Genomic DNA, 12,026 nt, shown 5'->3' with positions numbered 1-12,026 from the left:
CTCATAGGCATTGTGAAAGATTATAACCAATTGGTTGGTTTAGTGGTTCTTGACATGCAGTCCATGGACCATGTTAGTCTGGAAGGAGTGATGCTTCTTGCTAAATGTTGTCCAGTTGTGGACTGTTTTAGGGTTTCTGGAGGTTTTTATGGCCAACTAAATGCTAAATAAATCTTGAGTAGCTCTCTGCCCACTTAAGGTTGTACAAACACAGGGAAAGAGTGCCAGACCTGCAGAAACTGCCCTCAGGCCCAAAACAAGGAGATTTATTATTGCAAAGTGTCCCAAGTCCTTCAACCAGAGAGAGAAAATGAAGGGATAAGGACAGATACCAGACAGAAAGCAAGTTCATTTTCATTTTGTGTGCTCGTTACTCCAACCCAGTGCTATAGTTGAAGCAGGAGAAGTATACGTTTAGGGTTTGGAAATAGGGAAATAGGGAAAAGGAGTATTTGTGGAAAGAAGAAGTAGTGTTACATGATATGGAAAAAAGACTGTAGTGTAGCTGCATATCTGTGTGGTATAGCTGTGGTCATCATCTTTTTTCCACAATAATCACATTGAGCCATAAAGTTCAAGTTCACCCACTCATACAGGGTCCTTTGTAAAGGCTTAATCCAAGGTTTCCAGTCCAAAGATTATCACTTCCCTTGTTAGACTACATTCCAAATCAAGAGCAGGTATTACAGTCTGCTCTTGACCCAACTTGCAGAGTTGCTATAGAGTCTGCTCAGACTGAGGCTCATGTCTTTGGCCTGTTGTTTTGAAGTAGAAGGTCCCTTCAGTGGTTAAACTACACAAACACTGTATCTCATATGCATTTAACAATATGCACAACATCAAAAACACATTCCATATAGTGATCCTGGTTCCCCTGACAATTGTAAATCTATTTTTTTCAATGGGATTACTCTAATATATATCAGGCCAATGAGGATGTTTAAGATGGAAGTAGAAATTGGTGAAGTCTGGTAATTTCTGTGATGCAATCTTGTTTATTTACAAAGAACATACAAAGGTCTGCTTCTCCAAACATAGAAGGGACACTATCCTGTTATAGATATTGCAGGGTTGGGAGGAGAAAACTGTGTAAAGAGGCTGGAGGGGAACTGTGGCTGGCAATTAGGGGGAAGAGACTGGAATTGGAAGCTGCTTTGGGGAAGGCTGGGAGCCAGTGACTGGGGAGGGCAGGGTTTACAGAATAGTAAGTTTTAAAGTCAGAAGTGTCCACTGGGTCTTCTCCTACCAAACCTTCACCAGAGCTGGCCAGGCAGTGAAGCTAGGAAGGAAAATGGGAGTTGGCATGGGGGTGTGGGTTGGGAATGGAAATCAGACCAGAAGTGAGTGTGGGACTCTGGGTCTGGCTGGGCAAAGAGATGGCCTATGACTAGTGCATCAAGCGGGGATGAAAGGGAAGGAAGGGAAGGCAAATGTGAAGTACATCAAGGATGATAGGGAGAACTGATACTGGCTGGGCAAAGAGAATGAGACAGTGGAGGAAGAAGAGAAGGTACTGGAGAAGGAGTTCAAGAACGGAAGGTGGAACTGGAAGGCAGTGGGATCTGAAACACAGGTGGAAAAATGCAAGAGAAACAGTTTGGACAAGGACACAGGAATGTGAAAACCAGGAGTAGCTGGGCAAGAATACTGTTGCTGGAAATGGAGGAGAGAAAGCCTATGATTAGGAGAGAGGTGAGTGGCACTTTAGAATAGCTGGGGCAGAAGTTGTCAGGTTAAGGGGGCATGGACAGTAGAACCTTTGTTCACACCAGAGCATGGAATGGAATCTGTGTGTACCAGTGAGTTTCACAGATATTTGCTGACCAAAGTGTCCCATTCCCTTCCAGTGCTGGTCCACACAGAGGATGGCAACCTCTTATTGCCATCATTCACAGCTCAGTCTGCTTAAGCAGCAGAGTTCTGGGTGGTGGGTCCAATGATCACAAATCTGTCAATATGCCTCTGTGTGACAGAATTTGTATTTTCTCAGCTGTTTTAAAAGCCTAGGTTGTAAAAGAGTGCATGAGAAAAGGATATTATCCATTTAAGGGACAGGCCTGAGCAGGGCCATCCTAGAGGAAGGAGGCGCAGGGCCTGGAGCAACTCCTGCCCCCAACCATGGTGCCCGGAGCAGCTCCCCCATACTGTCGGCTCCACTCCTTCCCTGCTCTTTCCCCTCCGTGACCCCTGTGATCCCCTCTTGACCAGCCTGGCCAGGGATTACCTGGGGCAAGGGATGGGAAGTGGATGGCAGCAACAGTCACAGGGGATCATCTCCTCCTGGCCTCCCTCCCTTTCCTTGCACTTGACACCCAGCACTCCACTGAGCCCTTCTGGCCCACTGAATGCTACTTCTCCATGGGTAGCTGGAGGCCTTCCACATATGAATAATAATAATACAAAATTTCACCACACAAACACATCTTTTTTCCCCACAGGTCTCCTGCCTTGTTCAGTGCACAGGATACATTGGGATGAATTCAGGTTGTGTAATGATGGAGACAACTGTGGTCAGTCAGACCTGTCCCTCCTCTGTTGTGGAAGTTGCAAGGTATGTGGGGAGAATGAGGCAGGAGATTGCAGCAAGGGAAAAGAGGATCTTATGGTTAAGACAGCAGAGCAGTGCCCAGAAGAACTGGATTTTATCCCTGTCTCCGCAGAGAAATCACTTAAAGCAAACTTTTCACAGATAGCCTCTAATGGTTTGTTTCTTGTTTTCTGAATGTGAGACACTGAAGGTCTGACTTGCAAAAGTGCTGAGCACTCTGAGCTGGAACTGAAGGCAATGGGAGCTATGCTTTGAACATAACAAAACAAAAATAATTACAGTGGAAAATCACCTGTCTTGATATATGCACCTAAAATTACAGGACAGGTGACAGTTTTGGCTTTAGTCTCTGTCTACCTCCTTTTTCCCCACTTATAAAAGTGAAATAACCACCCTTAATCTGACAAGAGGAGTTCTGAAAATCAATTCCTAATGTCTGTGAAGAGCACCGTAGAAATGCCCACAAAGAAACTAATAATTTTGTCCGCATAGCAGGTTTTGAGATGCATGCAGTAAATAAAGCCTAGGACTACACATTAAAGAGTGAGGATAAAACTAAGGATTGAATAGCTGCTCATTAATTAAGCACCATTCACTTTGTGCACTAGATGAGTCCAGAACCCTGTAAGAAACTAATAATTTTGTGTGGTTGTTAAAGACAGTAACATAATGCACATACACAAAGGGACTGAATCAAGGGTAGTTCTGGAACCTCTTCGTGTGAAATGCTTGACTCTGCAACCTTAATGTGTCTGTAAAATAGGATTTTTGGTTTTGTCTTTGTTAATAGATATATTGCATCAGTTGACACTATATAATAATGGGCAATAATGAACAAAAGTTAAATAGAAGCCTTTCTTTGTAGCCACAGGTTTCAGGAACAATTATCTGTTTCCTCTTTATCTTTATTAGCACCCCATTTAATTTTATCATCAGACTCTTGCACACTTTTTAGCTAAAATATTGTTCACTTACTACAAAAATGAATATATCCTCCTAATTAAAAACAGTGAGACAAGGTTATTTGTCTGGTCATTAACTACATAGGTGAGAATATAACTGGCCTATATGTTACTATAGTGCAGCTGTCAGAAGTTTCTATGATTTACACTAACATATAACTAAAGCATTAAAATAGAAACTAAATCAGAACCAATATGGTTCATTGTATTGACAAAGTAAAATGTGTTATGCCTGCTGAATCCAATGTAGGATAGAAATAGTTATGGTCTTAGCTATGGACAGTAACAAGTAATTCCTGAAAATATTTCTATCTTCAAGATGGAACAACGGTAAATCATATAATGATGTTATGGCTTGGAAATGCTTAGCTAAAGTTTAATTCCTAGAAGACATTCCTAGATATGCTACTTTCAAGTAGTCTTAATACCACCTCTTTAATAGTACACAAACATATGCGAGTAATTGTCATATACATGGATAGTGCGTATTGTAATGACTGCATCAGACATATTAATTCTCAATTGGATGTCTTTATGGAAATACTTCTAATTAAACAGTGCCTCTTTTGGTATTAAATAGTATAGAAACAGAAATAATCTGAATTCTCATTCTACAGTATTTGCATATAAAACTTTTAGGAAATATGTGGCAAAGAACAACAGTGACATCTAGTGGGCATATTAAGCACATTTACACATTGGCAAGAATATTCAGAACTGCACATGAATGGCATGATGCAATAATTTTTCTAATAGTTATCATTAATATTTTGAGAAATCTTTGGACTTTTTAAACAGTGATTGATTGCTTAGTTGGGAAAAATGTTTCCCTGTATATTCTTCATAGGCTTTTTATCCTTAACTATCTAGAATTTTCATTACCACAATAACCAAATTGTTAGCAATAGACTAGAGGAGAGTGTCTCTCAGAATGCATGAAAAGTGAAGGTGCAAATAGAGAAAACACGCAAAAAACAAAACTGAAAAAAAAAGTACTACTCTAGCTCATTTTGTTTCTGAAATAGGCTTAATCCTGCTTACCTTACTCAAGCAAAATGCCCAGTAAAATTGTTGCAAACTGTCCTGGAGGTGATGCGTGGGAGCTACACAGGGGATTACGTACATCCCCAACATTGGTCCCTCCCAACACTCACTGTCAGCACTGTGACACTTGCAATGAGTGCAGGGAGGAGTCCCACCTTCCCCCAGAGTGGCGCAGCCTGAGAGCTGCATGAGCTTCCTAGCTCATGCTGCTCTTGGAACATGCCACTTCAGAGGAGAGGGAGGGATCAGGGGCTGCCCCCACACTCACTGCAAGTGGTGTGGAACTTTTGCAGGAAGAGAGAGGCGGGGATAGCGTAGAGTAGAGGACAGAGACAGAAGGGGAGGGGCATGGACAGAAAGGGGTGCAGCATGGCTGGGATGGGCGGGAAGGGGGCAAAGCAGGGGCGTGTGTTTGGAATTGTGCACCCATCACCTCTGAACTGGTCTGGTTGTAGACCTTACTCATTGAAACCACTGACAATGTTAGGTAGTGCAGAAATTGGTTGCCGAGGGAAAAGAAGACAGTGTCTCCCTTTGCCTTGTGCACCAGTATAAATAATTTTCCCAGGATTCCTGGTCTTCCTTTGACACAATAAATAAATAAGGTATAAGGCAACACATCCAACCATGAGGCTAAAAACAAATATCAATGACTTACTCATTATGTGATCGCTGTCAGAACATTCTGTTTAGTGAATGAGGCAGGCATGCAATATAGCTGGGCCAATCTAATGTTTAAATATAGACCACGCCTTTAATAATAGTGATGAATAAGGCAAAATTAAATGGAGGAAGAGCTAGTAGCGCCATCTGTCTTTAGGGAATGATAGGATGCAAGATGTGACCAAGTTACATTTTTTGTAGAAAATTCAGATCCTAATCTTTTATTTTTAAGTGTGGAATCTTAACCTTTCACTAAATATTGCTTTATTAAACTGTGGTTATGTTGGAAAAAGGGAGGGTAAATCCACATATACAGAAAGTGACATAGGAGAGAGAAATCATATAGGGAATTGATAATTGGTAGTTTCATTCAATATAATCCATTAATTAGTTCAAGGAATCAACTTGTACTGGAGGGCTTACATGTGGACACAAGTTTACATTTAAAATGTATGCAGTTTCTTCCATACATGTACCTTATGAGTACGAAAACCTACTATTTGACCCATATCAGGTATTTGTGCATCCACATTGTTAGTAAGTCTTCTTGTTTGTGTTGTTTTGTTTTGTTTTAATGTCAGAACCCAGCCCAGGAGTTCTACAGAAGGTATAAAAATGATGAAAGATATGCATTAAGATTTTAGTCAAAATTTAATTTGTATATATTTGCAAATTATTTACCCTATTCTAAAATCTTGGCAAAAATTAAAATTCAGATAACATATGAGTAATATTTCAAGGTTTATTAAATGAGCCATCTAATATTTTGATTAGCATAAGCACTGAGACAGTGAGCAGTGCAACTTTCTGGTGGAAAAACTGCTTTTCTTTACTTAAAACAACATCCATTCCAGATGTATCACCAGAAATGTATGCACCTCATGAAAGCCACTGAAAAGACTTCCAAATATTTCCTGATTTTGACTCTGGATGTGGAGATTCTTACTTCCAGCAAGGAAATCCTTTATGTATGGTCATTTAAATACACTGGTACTGGGGAACTTGGGACACATATCCCACCAGTGAATGAAAAAAACCCCATGAATTGAGCATAGGGTCCTAATTACTGCTGTTCTTCTACTATGCTGCTGTATTCTTGAACGTCTGTGTGTTCTTCCCAGAACCATAGTCTATTACTGCAGGCAGCAGTTTTGATTTCATCACTGGAGTCTGTTGCCCAGAAATCTTCCAGCTGATTGGTCAGCTGTTAGTGAGCAACTGATATCTCAGAGAAAGGAAACACTCAAACACTCAGCCACACATTCAAATGAGAATCAAGAACTGTAAGTCTTAACGAGGAGAAAGAGATCCTTAGTCATGTACACACTCATATGCCAAATGTGCGACAAACTCAGGAAAACTGGGGCGTGCACAAAAAATGGTGTGTTGGTACAGATTCAGGTGATTTCCAATGCATTTCTTGTAAAGTCCTAGCAGATATTCTGAATCTTCCCACCAATTTTTCATCCTTCAAATCCTATTCTCCCTCTGAGTTTGACATTGTTTTAAGCCAATGCCTACATAAGCTCAGTTCCCTCAGTCGTTTTACATCAATGTAAGCCTACCAACTTGACTTCCCATTTTACATCAGTGCAGATGAGAGAACTGAAATCTGCTACTTCTCTGTGTAGACTTCAGAAATACCTAGTGCACACAGTGCCCGTTGAAGATCTCTCAGTTACTGAGCCAACGAAAATTAGGGACAATTTTGGAAACATTGACCCGAATGATAAGTCCAAGGAGATACAGGATATCCATTGGAGTGCTAGAGTAAAATCCCAATCCCAATTACTAGTGGTGTGATTAGACTAAAAGATTCTGCACTTGTGTAAATAAATTATATATTCTTCCACCCTATATCCCAACAGAACTAAAACAAAAATTAAAACAAACGTTATGGTACCAATGGTTATCTTTCTGTGTCTTCTACCTCCTCCCCTTTTAAGAAGTGAAGGGTCAAATGGCTAACGACGCATTACTAGATGAGTGGAGAATTTCAGGCAAGTGCCAGTAAAATTAAACTCCCAGAAACAATTCCTTTCCTTGTTGTACTAATTTGTTACCAAAGCGACGTGGATTTAATGATCACTTTTTACAGTAAGCATATGCTAACATATTTTTAACTATTTCTGCTGATGCAGTGTTATGGAAGAATGCATTCTTCAAGATGCCTATGGTAGCACAAATGTCTATAGCTATGTCTAGACTCCAGGGTTTTGTCAACAAAAGAGCCGTTTCGTCGACAAAACCTTCAGAGTGTCCAGATTGTGAAGCATATGCTGTCAACAGTAAATCAACAGAATAGAGTGCCTTTGTCAACAGCCGTACCCTGCTCCCCATGAAGATGAATGCTGCTGTTGAGAGAGATCTGTTGACAACAGGCGGGTCTGGACATTCCAGGGGGACCTTCTGTCGATGAAAAGGCCTCAGGGACAATGCACATGTCCCCTGGGGGACACCGTGTCCACAGCAATCAGCACTCTATGGTTCCTGCCTCTGGCCCTTCTTAAAGCCACAGGAAACCCAGGGAACCCCATGACAAGAAGCTTAGAGCGTGGGAGCAGCAGAGCTATATGCTGCTGTGTCCAACACCCTCACAGCCACATCTTTGGTGAGAGCCTTTTAGATGGCAGGGCAGCAAGGACCCTGAGACCCCTTGACCCCGGGCTCTCACAGCAGCAGCCTCAGGGTTCCAGGACCTTCCATGGGGTCGAAGAAGCAGGCCCCCCTCCTAGTCCAGCCCAGTGATCCAAGCCCTCCTGGATCTCTGGGCTGAGGAGGAGACCCTCCAGGATCCTTGTGCCAGCCACCAAAATGCCAAGATCTATGGCCACATACTGGCCAAAAAAGGCCACCTCTGCCAAACCCTCAAGCAAGTGAAGACTAAATTAAAAGAACTTTGGCATGGGTACCTCCAAGCCTAGGATGCAGAGGGCTGGTCGGGGTCAGAACCACCCTCCTGCTCCTACTACCAGGAGCTCAGCTGGTTCCTGGTGTGGGGGACACCTCATTCCCTGGCCTGAGCCTCAATTTGGGGCTCAAGCCATCCCTCCCCTGTTGGAGCAGGAGCCCGTGGAGGAGGAGGAGAAGCAACCAACAGAGGGCCAACCCCTATAGGAGCCAGACTCTGAGGTGAGGAGCCTCATGAGGAGTGCTGGACCCAATCCCTGGCAGCCAGGCCAACTCCCAGGTGTCCTCCAGTTCCGCATGGGTCCCTCTGGGGAGTACCAGTACCCTGAACTGTGTCTTGAGGACACTGAAGACACACACAGCCTGTGTCCTGGTGTGGTTCTGGTGCTCACTGATGTGGTTCCCTTCTGGGGTCCAGCTGTCTGGTATATGGCTTCATCAGCCACAGCATGGGGGCATAGGCCATGTCCCCCATGATGCTCACAGCAGATGGGAGGCAATGGATGGAAGGGAATGGGGGTGGAGCTGATGATGGGGTAGCCCATGGGTGCACCACTGGTAAAGAACCCACAGCGTTGACTGATAAGCCTGCAAGAAACCTGGGGAGGAGAAGTTTCGAGGTCTGGTGTGCATACTGACAAGAGTGTTCTTGGTGTCTGTTGAGTGAAAGAAGCACTCTCCTATAAAATGATTCCTTCAGGTTCCAGAGACACAGACCTGTGTGTGTCATCTGTAATTAAACAAAAGTCATCAGAGGAATACCTGACTATGTCGACCTCTCTCCCTCACTGGAACATCCTTAAGGCCCCAGTTTTTGATTACTGTTTGGGTCAAAAGGAGGCAACAATACTTGAATGGGGCTACATTTGCACTACTAGCTAAAATCAATTTTCTTAACATCGATTTATTAATGCTCAGTTCAGTTTTGAGTATCCTCACATTCCCATATGCTCACCACAAAAATCAACTTATTGCTGCCACACACAAGTAGCTTAAATTGACTGTTCCAGGCATACCGTTTTTATAAATCAGCATAGCTCAAGTATGGTCAAATGAGCTACACTGATTTGTACCAGTTGAGGATCTGCCCCTGTTGTCAAATAGATTACCAGTTTTATCATGCAGAGGATGATAGTTATATGCCACAGAGATAAATGTATCACTCTGATTGACAGTGTTACGCTGGAGGATGGGTGTCTCCCAGTGAGTTTGTCTGATCTATGAACAATCACAAATCTCCTCCAAGATGGTGAGTGCGTTATTTGCCCTCTATTCAGACTAAATGGGGGAGCAGTTAAATATGCCTTTGTTTAGGGAAAGCTGAAACAATAGCTGCGAGTTCTGAAATCACAGAGCAGCTTGGCAAGACTGAGCTGTAAGTTTCCTGGGGACTGCCTATAAACATGCAGGTTGTTTATTGGTGGGTGTAACTGTGTCCATCAGTCAGAGGTAAACAAGCCAGCAGCAGAGGAAGCAGGGAGCTAGAAGGGCAATGAGACAAGCACTGGTAATGTGGCCCTGTGAGGAAGCACAGAAATGTATTTTGGGGCAGGGTGCTATCTGGGAGGAGGATTGGAATAATCAAGAAAGATGGTTTCCTGTGTGATTCTTGCTGGGTTCATTGAAACAGGAGCTTGTGAATAAACAGGTCTGTGACAAAAGAAGATTCATCAGTCTCTCTTCCTAACAGAAACTAGCCACAGAAAAGGCCCTGAACACTGGCTAACCACTTGGGCTGAAAACGGATAGCAATACAGTTTTCTTTTTTCTAACATGTTTTACTGTTTGCTAGCTGGATCATATGAGCTTTTACTCACTTCAGCAGGACTATTCACAAGCCTGGAGTTAGGCATGTGCTTAAGTACTTCACTGAATCAACATATGATAACATTATATCCAGGAAGAGTTTGGTCTGTGTACTAAGCACTCCAATGGACATGAAAAAAACAAAACATTTTAGCCTATGCATATTTGAACAGGTGTATTAATGTGCTCTGTTAATGTATCTTTTCTAAGAATTTGAGTGTACAGTTTTAGTTGGCATTCTCTTTTGTTTTAGTTCCCCATTCACTACATGAAAAACAACAGTGATTTATTTCTGTAAGTAAGTATAATAGTGGTTCACACCTATAATACACCTGTAAGTGCTCTAATGAGCTAGGTAGCTCACAGCTCACATAGCTCACAATGGCCGTGTCTACACGTGCCCCAAACTTTGAAATGGCCACGCAAATGGCCATTTTGAAGTTTACTAATGAAGCGCTGAAATGCATATTCAGCGCTTCATTAGCATGCGGGCAGCCGCGGCACTTCGAAATTGACTCATGGGAATAAGGGGACTTCGAAGTAGGTGGCGTCCTTTCGAAAAGGAGCCCTGTCTGGACGAGACATGTGGCGGCGAGGCGCGTCAATTTCGAAGTGCCGCAGCCGCCCACATGCTAATGAAGCGCTGAATATGCATTTCAGCGCTTCATTAGTAAACTTCGAAATGGCCATTTGCGTGGCCATTTCGAAGTTTGGGGCACGTGTAGACATAGCCAATGAGAACTGAGTAAAACATCTCCCATGATAACTTAACAAAATCATACCTTTCTCTGGTGCTTTGAGCTCTGTGCTCACTTAATTTAAGTTCGTTTGCAAAGTAAGTAGCTCTAATTGCAATAGATGCCAACACTGTGTGCATAACACAACCCCATTTAACCGAGTAACTAAGTAAAACATCTTTTAGTTCCCCAGAGTTTTCAAAACAACCAGTTGGCATCTCTTTGTTTCTAAGGTTAGAATCTGGAATGTATCCCTATCAAAGCTGTTTGGCCGGTTGCCATAGCTGACTAGCTGGCATGCATCTCTTCAAATCTCTCTGTTTTTGCTCCAAGAACTTTCTAATTATTTCCTGAACAGTACATAAATGCATCTGCTCTGAGAAATGTCGTCTGGCAGCTGCTCCAAGAACCTAGCATGGGGAAAAGGATTTGATTGAGAAAACTTCAGAAAGAGCATGTTCCTGAAGGCTCATTCGCTGCCCAGAAAGTACAGCTAGTCTAAGGCCTCTTGTGGAAAGGAGGAGCCGCAAGGAAAAAGAAAACAGCCTGTCAGATTCAGCTCAGCCAAGGTTTGAACAAGCTTCTCATTCAACCACAATTCAGCTATCCCTATCCAGCAATCCACTGGAACACGTTCTTAATGTTAGGCGCATGTTTACATCCAAGTGGCTGTAGTGTGACTTTGCTGCATGGTAATGGATTTAAATATACCAGTAAGAGCACTAATGAACTAGGACTATAGCTCACAACGAGAACGGAGTTTTCTCCCATGAAATCTCCCATGAACAACTAACAAAATTCAAAGTAAAAAGTTTCATTTCAGTTTAAATTGAAATGTTTGTTTTTCAAGAAAAATATGATTTTGGTTGTCAGATTCCTCCCCCTCTCCTTTTTTACCACTTGTCCCCCATTTGCTTACAAGATAGTGAAAGTAGAAAAGGAGAAATGTTCAGAAGTGACCTGAAAGACGAAGTATCCTATTTATTCTAAAGTCTCTTTTAGTGCTTTGGCAATGCAAATGAGAGATGAAAGGGATATAAAAGTTTGCACAAAGGTGTAAAAAGCTTAAGTATAAATGAGAACCCTACTTGTAAATCAATCACTTCATAAGTTAAATCAGAATACCATGTAGCATTTGTTTACAAATAGAATATTTTACATATGAACAGACCTTTCTAAAACAAAATAGATTCTGACAGAAATTAACAACACCTTTAAGGAGGATATGACTAATGAAAACACACTGGTCATTTTCCTACAGTATCTAATTACTGGATGTTAATATTATTCCCTATGATCATCATGAACTTTGTACAGTTCAACCCTAACTATTTGCTGTGAAACAGAACATACATT

At 42.2% G+C, this 12,026-nt stretch overlaps 1 protein-coding gene across 5 annotated transcripts in view; it reads right to left on the bottom strand.

Annotated features, from left to right (window-relative positions):
• The window catches only part of TTC29 (tetratricopeptide repeat domain 29), a 598,163-nt gene that overhangs the window by 357,721 nt on the left and 228,416 nt on the right, over positions 1 to 12,026 (bottom strand). The window contains exon 1 of one of the 5 annotated variants that reach the window (XM_074993217.1): positions 4,552 to 4,664. The exons of the other annotated variants lie outside the window; for them this stretch is intronic. The gene's annotated coding sequence lies outside the window, so the exon portion shown is untranslated. Of the gene's footprint in view, positions 1 to 4,551; positions 4,665 to 12,026 lie in introns of those variants that run through there. 5 annotated transcript variants of the gene reach the window in all.

The sequence above is a fragment of the Carettochelys insculpta genome, chromosome 4 (genome assembly GCF_033958435.1).
Source record: "Carettochelys insculpta isolate YL-2023 chromosome 4, ASM3395843v1, whole genome shotgun sequence".
Lineage (NCBI taxonomy): Eukaryota > Metazoa > Chordata > Testudines > Carettochelyidae > Carettochelys > Carettochelys insculpta.
The sequence above is the reverse complement of the archived record's forward strand: the minus strand, read 5'-3'. Positions and strand labels throughout refer to the sequence as shown.